We start from the raw sequence: 12,722 nt of genomic DNA, 5'->3' as shown, positions 1-12,722 counted from the left end.
ACTTCTAGTCTTTATAAAATCCATCGTAGAGGCTTGAAACATCATGGAGGCATTTCTTCCCTCGGTCCACGTGATGTCAATGCAAATTGTGGTATGGCCACCTGCCACATTGCTTAGTGAAGTGTAAGCACTTCGACGGTGCAGATGACATAGTGGTTAGATTTACGGTGAAGATATTTGGGGTTAGTTTTGGAGTAACTACCCATATGGCCTCACCACCAACCGAGTCTCATTTGTGCATACGTTACTGGAAGAAACGATCTCTACAACTAAGTTTTTCTATCCTGAAAAACATGGTTTATCCCTCAACCTAATGGTTGGCTATGTGAATTGTCGGTTATCTCAAGCTTGAATGTCTCCTCGAGGGTCTCTGGCTATGGTCTAAATAAGGAATTTTGTCTTCAGGTTGTTTGTTAACCGGACACACATTCTTTGTTTTGGTTTCCTTACAAACTTTGTTCTTGCAACTATTTTGTCCAGTTTATGTTTTCTTCAATTAAATTTTTAGCTCTTGACTAATTAATGACTCTTGCTCCTTTTCCAGGTGAAACCCTAGTCTTGAGGTGGCCTTTTGGTGCGACGCCTCCATATTTCAGTATTCAAACGGGGTATCGCACCATCGCACACATACAAGGTAAAGAATCTCAAACCCTCACTCTGACAAATTCGAACCCTCACTCCATTTTTTTTTAGTTGTCTCTATATTGTAGACTTCAACAGTGATATTTTGGGAACTCTGGCTTTCTGAAAATTTTCCAGGTAATCCATTATCGACACCATTTATATTTAACACATTACAGTATAATAAACTTATCCAAAATTTCCCCAGGATTTCTAACTTAAATTCTTGTCTATATTATAGGTGAGTTATGATGATGAAGACCCTCGTCCAGCCTTTCTTTCAACTAGGATTATTTGCAAGATTATTTTTCGTCTAGGCATGCCTTTCAAGTCCTTACAAATTTCTTCATTCTAGTTGACCAGGGTACGTAGAATCTAACTGGTAGAGACCCTTCTAGGGTTCCATAGATTAAATTTTTAATTGAAAATGACCGACATCGATCTATGTTATGAATTTTGATACTTTATTAGTAATTATTGTGAAATTTTTATATATGTATAACAAAAGACTGCCCTTTGTAGGCGACATGTTATAACCTATGGATAGTTACTGGGGTATAAAGACTCGTTTTCTCTTAGACAATTTTTATATCTATGTAAGAAAATGTGTTGGCCCTATGGATAGTTACTGGGGTATAAAGACTCGTTTTCTCTTAGACAATTTTTATATCTATGTAAGAAAATGTGTTGGCCCAATTGTCTGGTTGTGTTTATATGTTCTTAATTTGAACATATATGTGCTTTTCATCTACTGTAAGGAACACATGTCTCTTGTTAAGAACCCTTTATTAGTTAATGCATGATAGAGCCCGAGAGGGTCTTCCTTTGTTCCTTAATTTTTATATAACTTCGCAAATTAAAAGAAGGTCGTGGCCCTTTAAATATAAAAATAAATTTATAGAATTCTTTGGTTCCAAAGTAAGTGACATAGTCCGTGCATTTTTCATTCATCTGTAATTTCTTGGTATATTTCTTTAGGGCTTCCATGCCCTTACAATTTTAGTGGTATATTTCTTTAGGGCTTCCATGCCCTTACAATTTTATCTTTACTATTACTTTTGCAAGGCTTTATGCCATATTCTCATCTTTTAGTACTCTATACAATTATGATTATTTCTGACTATGTATAATTTTCATATTACCTTTGTGTTAATTTGCATATTACCTTTGTGGTTTCAACATATATTATCTAACCATTTAATTAGTAAATTGGGTTTTAAATTATGTATTATACCCGGTTGAAGGCCTGGTGGATCTACTCGTAGGAACTTCTAGGTCTTCTTTGAGCCTTAATATTCCAAATGTTCAGGATTATTGTTCATGGCTATAATCAACAAGGTTTTTACTCATGGGAACTTCTAGGTGTTCTTTGAGCCCTAATATTCCAAATGTTCAGGATTATTGTTCATGGCTATAATCAACAAGGTTTTTACTCATGGGAACTTCTAGGTGTTCTTTGAGCCCTAATATTCCAAATGTTCAGGATTATTGTTCATTTCTATAATCAACAAGGTTTTTAACCACTTGAGTGTTGGAACAACTAACCTGAACAAAATCATTACTTTCGGCCTCGTCACCCAACTCTCTCTCTATAATTATTTATAATTGTTTTTTGTTTTGTTAAACCCTCATTCTTCATCATTCTTTTCTTTTGTTAAAACCTCATTCTTCACAACCCCCCAATGTTTTTTTTATCTGAGCTAACATTTCTTCTTTCAATGCCATTTCACCTTCAAAAGAAATACCAAGATGAGGTCCTACCCTAACCTCTTACCAACCTCTTTAGTAAGGTAAGGCCTTTATGACACTTGCAACTGATTAGGTATAAAACATACACCAATACTAACATATGCATACATATAAGTCTGGCACAACTATAACGTTATGAAAAATTGCTCATAGAACTAACTCATGATGTATTCTCTAATTTATTGATAAAAGTATTTTCTAATTTCTTGAAATAACTAGCCCACATAAAATTCAGAACATCTAGGTACTTATCTATATTTTCTGACCAGTCCACATAAAATTCAGAACGTTTAGGTACTTATCTATATTTTTTGGGAAACATGTTAAAGGATTTCATGTTCCTCCCAACCATAAACTAGGTTTTACAAAAATTTATTGGTTCCCCCGAGCTCCACTCCTCTCTATCGGGAAAATAATTTTTGTAATCTTTAACAAATTTCACCTCCTAAACCCTTTGGAAACATCCTGCCAATCTTTTGGGGTCAAATCAGTCTTTGTAATCTTTAAAAAATTTCACCTCCTAAACCCTTTGGAAACATCTGGCTAATATTTGGGGTCAAACCAATCTTTCTTTCCCACTAGTTTTATTCTTGTGAGCAACTATCTATATCTCCTACAAATTTCTATTCTCGTTAGCAACTATCTATATCTCCTACAAATTTCTAAGTCAAATTCCCATAGAGATTGGAGATCATGCTTTCCCTAGGGATCATATGCGATCGCTTGTGCTTTGGTCATGGTACATGCATGAGCGCTCACGACTGTCATAACTATGACCTACAATCGCATCTCTATTGGTGATTTCCAAGGACACATGGGCTCAAAGGATACACCATGATACCTTTGGTGGTGCTTCAACTGTTGCTTAACCAACGACTTAATCAACTGGTTCAACTGGGTTAACAATTAGCTAAGCTACTGGATCTGTCACTGGATCTATATCTATAAGGTATGCTGCTTGGATCGGGGGATGAGACTTCAAACGATATCTGGATCTAGATAGGGAAAGATGGAGAGAGCACTTTCTTTTTTGAGATACTTGACCTGCTATTATTCATTCAAACCAATGAATCAAACTGAAATGAAATATTGAAAGACCCAACAGACCAATGAGCCTTATGTAACTAACATAAGAAGTTACTTATTCTAACACTACAACAAAACCAGCGATTAACGTCCCTTTTTACTTCTTTTTTTGGATCTAGAGCCCATTTTTGGTGCTATTTGCATCCATTTATCAAATATGGTGCAAAACTTGACACAAAATTTGCATCAAGTTTTCAACCAAATCTTACACCAAGTTTAGCACCAGGTATTGCAATAGGTTTTGCACCACGTTTTGCACCAAATTTTATGCCATGTTTTGTGTCATCCTTTACACCAGGTTTTGTTCCAGGTTTTGCATCAAGTTTGGCACCTAATTTTGTTTGACATACTTTTGCATCCTCATTTGCATCCACTTTTTGCACCTACACTTGCATCAACTTTTGCATCCTTTTTTAAATCATTTTTTGCATCCATTTTTTCATCCATTTGTGCATCCCTTTTGCGCCAAGTTTTACATCGAGTTTTGTGTCTAGTTTTGCATATAATTTTGCATATACTTTTGTTGCATCCACTTTTCCATCTTGTTTGGCATCCATATTTACATCCTCTTTTGCATCTATTATTGTACCCACTATTGCATCTAATATTTTTGTGCCACAATTAACGCCTAGTTTGGCACCTTTTGCACCCACTTTTGATTATAATTTTGCATCCACATTTGCATCCTCATTTGCGTCTAGGTTTTCATCAACTACTACATCTATTTTTGCATCCTTTTTCGTATCCAATTTTGGACCAGGATTTGCATCGGGTTTTGTGTCTCGTTTTGCATCTACTTTTGCATCGACTTCTATTGCATCCACTTTTGCACACAATTTTGCATCCACTGTTGCACCCATTTTAAATTTCACTTTTTGCATCCCTTTTTACATCTTCATTTGCATCATACTTTGATTCTTTTTTTACATCTATCATTACATCCACTTTTGTTATGCCACAATTTGCACCATGTTTTGCACTCACTGTTGTATCCACGTTTGCTTCCAATTTTGCATCCATGTTCACATCCTCTTTTGCATCAAATATTGCATCTATTTTTGCATCCACTTTTGTGTCAGGTTTATGCATTGGGTTTTGCATCTCATTTTGTATCTACTTTTGCATCTACTTACATTGTATCCATTTTTTGCATCCAATTTTGTTTTGCCTGTTGCATCAATGTTTTCTTCCACTTTTACATCCATTTTTGCATATTTTTTGTCTATTGTTACATCCACTTTTGTTGCACCATATCTTGCGCCTACCATTGCAACCACATTTGCTTCCACGTTTGCATCCCCTATTGCATCCACTTTTGTTTCATCCATTTTTGCGTCTGCTTTTGTGTCCGTTGTTGCATCCACATTTGTTTCACCACAATTTGTGCCAAGTTTTACACCTACCATTGGACCCATGTTTGCTTCCACTTTTGCCTTCATGTTTGCATCCAAGTTTGCATTGACAACTGCATCTACTTTTGCATCCACTTTTGTGTCAGGTTTTTCATGTTGTTGTGCATCTACTTATGTTGTATCCACTTTTCATCCAATTTTACTTCTATTGTTGCCCCCAATTCTATGTTCGCTTTTGCATCCCTTTTCCAACACTCATCATATTTTCTGCATTGATGATATTCCTTATGGCATTGACAATTATGAACAATTAATGACAATGTCAATAATATTGACAATGATGAAAATGAAGATGATGGCGATGACATGAATTGTGATTATGATGATAAAGACGATAGTGGTTACAATGACAATGATGATGATGGCAATGATTATGATGATGACGATGCTAATGACGATGCTAATGACGTTGGCGAATCTTCCCAATTTTAGATGTTGTCATTGTCATAATCATAAGCATTATCTTTGGTGTCATTATCATCATTTTCATCTAGGTCATCATCAAAAACTATAATGGCATGAATGATGATGATGATTACAACAATGTCGATAGAAATTACATTAATGATGATGATGGGGATGATAAAAATGACAATGACGATGATAATGGTGGTGATGATCATCATCATCGATCATCTCTCAAAAATAGAGTTGTTATTTCTCTTACGTATATCAATGTGTCCTAAACAACCCTTTTCTAGCACTGATCACATTTTTTGGGTTGATGATATTTCTTACAACATCTACAATTATGAACAATTGCAAACAATGTCCATAATGATGATGATGATGGCATGAATGGTGATTATGATGATAATGTAATGATGGCAATAACAATGACAAGGATGTGATGATGATGACAATGATTATGATAATGAGAATGACCTTACAATCTTATGGATTCGTGAACAATTACTAGTTTCAATACCATCTTCTGGATACGTATTACTATCATACTTTTTAGATTTTCTGTCTCTCTTGAGGTATCTTACTATAATGGTGTTTTCAACACTAGAAAGATATCTTGTTGTAATGGTGGTTCTAATGTTAGCACTAGCAAAGTTTTTGTTAAATTTTGGTTAAAAAAAACCGATTTATGCAATTATTTTGACAATCTATGTAAAAAAGTAAATAACATCCAATTATTTTGACTGTAGTCCCATTGATTATCATGAATTCACCAGTCTGAAGACCATATTCTACATACATATTATTATTAAACTTTTTGCATTATATCCCTCTTATATCTTGTTGTAATGGCAGTATTAGCACTAGAAAAATATCTTGTTGTAATGGTGATGTTAGTATTAGCACCAAAAAAATCACTAAATTTTGGTAAAAAAAAGTTTATCATTTATTTATTTTTAATTTGGGAAATTTTTGTTTTTATATTTTTTGTTTTTAATTCTATTTTTATGTAGTAATATTTTTTTTGGTTGAATTTTGGTAGTAACTAGTTTTTGGTCTAATCATATGTATTAACCATGTTCTTTATGCTACAAGTCTAATTGTTGGGACAAAATTGCTCTTTCAAATAAGTCGCAAAAAGCATATAAATGGAAGAATAGCGATGACAACTATTTTCATTGTCCAACTGTTCAGTATATCATGTATGAAAATATTCAACATTTTTATAAACAATGGATTAGAGGTGAGTCTGTAATTGTACATAATGTTTGGATGATACATAAAAACAAAGTTTGTTTCATTGATGTGGTTAGGATCTACTTTGGATACGAAACCCTAGGTTTGGAAGTATGCAAATAATGAATTTGGTTTACCTTTGATAACAAATGAAATTTTATTTCTTTTTCCTCGTAAAACCAAGGAAGATATGGCAATAATTCTCGTTAGAAAACTACTTCTTGTTGAAGGTTTATAATTGGTTGCAAAAGTTTAACAACTGGGTATAGAAGTTTTTAGTTGCTATTAGGGAAACAATGTGATTATAGGTTTTAGCAGACATAGATCATTCTTGGTATTTGATTCACTTTGACGATGGCCTCTTCTGACTAATATATGAGATTGTGAATTTGTTGATATTTTTTAGATTACCAAGTAGATATAATTGTTTATAGGAATTTTGTAAAACCTGAAGTATTGACAAATGGTTTTTCACTGTTAAGCAAATTTAAGTCAAATTGGGTTGCAAAACTTAAGGAGAAAGCAAAAACAATTGTTATTAGTTGTGAATTGATATAGTCATTAAATAATTCCCATCCATTTTCTTTGTGCTACAAGTCTAATTTTCAAGACAAAATTAATAATTTTGTTCAGTTACAAAGAGCATATAAGTAGAATAATATCAACCGTGGAAACTATTTGTAGTGTCCATTAACTATTCAGTATATCATGTGTGAAAATATTTAACATTTTAAAAAACAATGAAAATGACATGTGAACTTGTAAATATACAGAATGCTTGGATGATACATCCAAGACAAAGTTGCCTTCATCAATGTGTTCAAGATCTACCTTGGAATAGAAACCATATGTTTTGGAAGTGTGCAAAAAAAAATTCGATCTACCTTTAAAGATAGTCTAGTATGGTAACCTTTTATGACCAATGATTTTTTTTTCTCATCATCATCATATACATATATATATTAGAAACCAAGGAAGATATGATGATAATCGTCATAAAAAATGACCTATGATAGTGGTGGCGATGGTGAATATGATGACGATGACAATGGTAATGAGGATGATGATTAAATGATGATAACGATGACAACAATACAATGATAGGGACCCTATGCCATTAGGGATTCCCTATATGATAGTGGTGGCGATGGTGAATATGATGACGATGACAATGGCAATGAGGATGATGATTAAATGATGATAACGATGACAACAATACAATGATAGGGACCCTATGCCATTAGGGATTCCCTATATGATAGTGGTGGCGATGGTGAATATGATGACGATGACAATGGCAATGAGGATGATGATTAAATGATGATAACGATGACAACAATACAATGATAGGGACCCTATGCCATTAGGGATTCCCTATATGGGGAAAATATTACCTGCGTGTGGGAAAGTTATTATTGATCACAAAAATGAATAAACTCAATAGACAATTTGAATCACGTTCATTACCCATCCAAATATCCTTAATAATTCGAATTTTTATTGTAGTGTAGTTTAATATATTTGTGTTAATTAATTCCATAAATTCAACTTAACAAGTTATATTTGTGTGTTAAGCTATATTTGTCTATATTCACAATATGTGACAATTTATACACACATACATTATTTTCATTTTGTCTCAGTGATAACTTCATATCATTTCTAACCATTTTCAACTAATAGATGAAACTAACCATAGTAACTCTTATATAACTAACTGAGCTTGTTATTTCCAACCAACAAACCATATTAACTAACATACATTTTAATGACATTAATTGCATCAAGTAATGAGTATACCTATAAGAATATTCAAAACACCAATTTAGATTATGAGTTCTAAACATGGTAATTAAATGACTATTACAACCAAATAACAATGAATCATTTCAAAATGGGACATAATAATTGTCCTTATTTAAACATGAATTAAATACCCTGTAAATTATCTAGAAGTCTTCATTTATGTTATCATCTGCATCTATGTCTTCCAATGCTTCCTTGTCAATGTTCATATGTTCTTGCAAGAAATTAATATTACTCTTCCTAAACCATTCTGCTAAAGTCATATTGTGATCATCCTCATCTTCACCTTTGTCATATTCTGTATCAATAAAAGTTGTTTCTAGATCAAAAATATCAGTGTTACCAGATCTATTAATTTGATCTTCATATTGTATATCATCAATATTGCCTTCTTCTATAAGATCATTTGCCTTTGGAAATTGTTGGTTGTCATGGTGAATTGCCTCATCTAATTTATCATTTTGTGAAAATACACCTCTAGCCCTGCTTCTCCATACTGCTAAAGGAATGTTGTCACCATCATCTAGTTCACAGTCCTCTGGTTGAACATCATCATCTTGAACATCATCATTGATGCCAATTTGTTCTATGTTCCCTGATTCTTGAACTATATTTGGTTGGTCATCATTACTTTTCTCTGTATTGATTGAGGCATCTTCGAATATACGCCTTAATCTTGGATCATAATGAATGAAAAATATCCATTTTGGATCCAAAATATCTTCATAGAAAAAAACCTACATGTGAAGAAGATATTTTTACAGCTTTTTCCTGTTGAAACACTGCTAAAACACATTATCAATATAAAACACTTTTATCCTGCTCCGTTGGATCAGGGGAGACACTTTCCACTGTTGATTTTGAAGTGTGACTGCTTTTTCCAAATATCGATTGAGTTGCCCTCTTAGCATCTCTTAGCATGGCAACATATTTTTATTGCTGTTTCCCATTCTTTTTGAGCGATCGCTCGGCCTATCAGGGAAATTTCAGTCATGTGGGTGGTCATGTAGCAGTATCTATGGACCAGTATTGATCTGTTTTCTGCTCATTTGCATTGACGACGTGTGTGGAAATGGAGCCATGTCTCCCATAGCAGCATCCTTCGGAGACGAGAACATGTTTTGTACCATTGATGCAAGTGGGAAGCAACATATAACATGCTAGGGGAGAAACAACACTTCACCAGCTACCGATGCTACTTCAAGCCCATCTCTGGCTGCACTCTCCGGTGGAGGTGGATTGCTTTGTGGACTGCAGGCTAACACTTTCAGACCATTTTACTGGATGAACAACGAAACAGGTACTAATCTTGTGCCCCCAAGTAACCAAAACAGGCATTATTCAAATATTGAATCTGGGCAAAACCATGCTTGTGGAATCCGTAGTCATTTGGATCAATATCCCGGTATGATGGACTGTTGGTCTATGAAAAATACAACAAAACAACGATCCTTATACCGATCACTCTGGCCGCATCCCAATATCGCCCTGCAATCCATTGTTGCAGGTGATGATCTCACCTGTGGATTAGACCAGGATGGAATGGCATTCTGTTGGGGATCGCCATCTCCACAGTTCAATATCACTGCCCCTCTCCCCTACAAATTTCAAAACCTTGTATCTGGAGGAAATCATGTCTGCGGAATTGTGAAAACAACTTCAGAAGTCAAATGCTGGGGGGATAATTCCATGAACCAGGGAAGCCCACCAGAGAAAACTCGGTTTATAGCCCTCGCAGGAGGCTCAAAACATTCTTGTGGTATCCGCCAAGATAATCATTGCGTGGAATGTTGGGGAAGTTTCAATCAGTCTTCAATTCCAAAAGATGTCGGGTTTCTGGGCATAGCTTCCACAAATATCGTGACTTGTGGCATTAGGGAATATAACTTGATCGTGGATTGTTGGGGAAATGGATCGGGTTATAATCCTCCTTTGCAGCTTTTCAGCCCAGGATTGTGCAGTAGGGAGCCTTGTCATAGTGGGGAGTTTTTCTTCAATGCTAGCGGTATGGGATTGCCTGATTTGATGAGTTTGTGCCTCTAGAAAGAAGAGCAGATCTGTTCCCCTTGTGTGGAGAATTGCCCAAATGGATTTTTTCTCTCAGATCTTTGTTCTGAGAACGCTGATCATGTCTGCACAGCATGCTCTCTATGTTGAAATAGTTCTTGTCAAGAAGCTTGTGGAGATGGGTTTCATGGACCTGTCTCTGTAGTCTCTCCATCTAGTTTAACTGAGCAACAGCAAATAAGTATTGCAAAGCAAAAGGAGCGGCATATGGATCTTGTTACTATTCTAGGGGTGTCAATTTCCTGTGGGTTTGTTTTAGCTTTCATTGGAGGCTTTGTTCTCTGTTTGATAATAAGGAGAAAAAGGGGGCAAAGTGAATGTGCCTTTTGCATAGGGCAACCAGATACTGAAAATCAGCCAAATCTTAATGTCCAAACACCCTCGTCTGGAATTACCACTTCTTGGCCTACTACAAATGACTTAATACGGATGCAAGCCTTCCGTCTTGCAGAGCTTCGAGATGCTACAAATGGGTTCAAAGAGTTCAACGAATTGGGTCGAGGAAGCTATGGATTTGTCTATAAAGCTGTTCTTCCAAATGGAAGACAGGCTGCTGTTAAAAGAGCTAATGCAGCTTGAAGAATCCATAGCAACAATAGAGATTTTGAAACAGAGCTTGAAATTATATGCAAACTCTGCCACGGCAACTTGGTTAATTTGTTGGGCTATTGTGAGGAGATGGGGGAAAGGCTTCTTGTGTATGAATTCATGCCTCATGGAACTCTTCACGATCATTTGCATGGAGATCTCTCTCCTCTCAGTTGGACATTGAGGTTGAGAATCTCCATGCAAGCAGCACGAGGCATTGAGTACATTCACAAAGATGCATCACCTCCGATCATCCATAAAGATATTAAGGCCTCCAATATTCTTTTGGATGGAGAATGGGGAGCCAGGGTTGCAGATTTTGGGTTAACTATATCTGGAGAAAGAGGTCTTCCTTCCCCTATCCAGAAAGGGGATGCTGTCTATGTTGATCCAGATTACTACAAGTCTCAGAATTTTACAGAGAAGAGTGACGTATACAGCTTTGGTGTGGTTTTGTTAGAGATTCTGAGTGGGAGAAAAGCACATGATACAGATTTTGATCCACCCAATATTGTCGAATGGGCAGCACCCGTGATCAGCCAGGGAAAGGCAGCAGTCATCCTAGACCGTAGTGTGGATTTACCACGAAATGTGTAACCTTTGCTCAGAATGGCTGATATTGCATAGCTTTCTGTGAGGCAAGACCCAAACGAAAGACCAACCATGTCAGATGTGGCTACATGGTTGGAGCAACTCGTCAGAACTAGCTCTTAGTATTGCTTTTCTATCTACGATTGCGAGCATTCTTGACAAATTGAAGATTATTGCTTGAAAATTATTTTTCCTCGAGGGCAAAGCCAGCTGGGGTGTTTTTGTCTAAAATTCAAGTTCAAATAGCATCTCATCTACCTGGTATTGACATTTTCCTTTTTACTCTTTAGGACATTGTACCAGAGAATGCGTCCTTGTTTTTTTACCTGTTCTGTACAATTTGAGTGTTTGTATTCATTCTTCTTCACAATCAAAAGGTATTGCACTGTTCTTGTAATAGTTCTAAAGACCAAGAACAGTAAGCTGTTTATTGTAACATTGAGTTTGAGTAAACATCGGATTTTTTTGTTATGTATGCCAAAAATGATGCAAGTTTTAAGCATAGCATGTTGTTGGGTATACAAATCTCAGTCTTAATTTATTATAATCATTGCATGGGTAATCATAGAGAAACACAATCGAAAAACATTATGCCTAGCTTGTCAGTGTGCATCATCTATTGTATTTATACTCATTAAGTTATAGTACAAATTGCATGTTCACATTCACTTGTATGAACGTATTTATAATTATTATTAATAACACGTTAGTAATGCTATAAAACATTGTTTAAGCTATAACAGAGATTCCCTGTTCACATTCATTTGCTTGAAATTGTCTCCAAATTGACCATGTTTAAAGCCACTTTAACCATAATGAGGTTCCTCCCAAAAGGCATTACAGGCCACTTGCCCATTTAATATATAAGCGCTGACTGCATTTCCTATTTGAGGCTTTATACATGGTAAACCATGCTCTCATGGACACAGACCAAGTATTTTATTCAAAATATTCTTTTTCTGATTTCCAACCTTCATCTTGAGATTTATACTTCAAAGTCACTAAAGGCTAGACAACAATTTAAAAAATGTTACTCATGATCTTTTATCATATTACATTTCCCTTTGGAATTACAATTTCATGATTGCAACTATTGCAAGGAAGCAATTCCCTTGGATAACTTTGTCAGAAAGCCTCATTAAAAATACTTATATCCTA

General features: G+C 35.3%; 1 pseudogene; it reads left to right on the top strand.

Annotated features, from left to right (window-relative positions):
• The window catches only part of LOC149253827 (serine/threonine-protein kinase-like protein CCR1 pseudogene), a 50,603-nt pseudogene extending 38,750 nt beyond the window's left edge, over positions 1 to 11,853 (top strand).
• The last annotated feature ends 869 nt before the right edge of the window (positions 11,854 to 12,722 follow it).

The sequence above is a fragment of the Pinus tabuliformis genome, chromosome 7 (assembly GCF_031772625.1).
Source record: "Pinus tabuliformis cultivar Carrire ecotype Pingquan chromosome 7, CPIR1, whole genome shotgun sequence".
NCBI lineage: Eukaryota > Viridiplantae > Streptophyta > Pinopsida > Pinales > Pinaceae > Pinus > Pinus tabuliformis.
The sequence above is the reverse complement of the archived record's forward strand: the minus strand, read 5'-3'. Positions and strand labels throughout refer to the sequence as shown.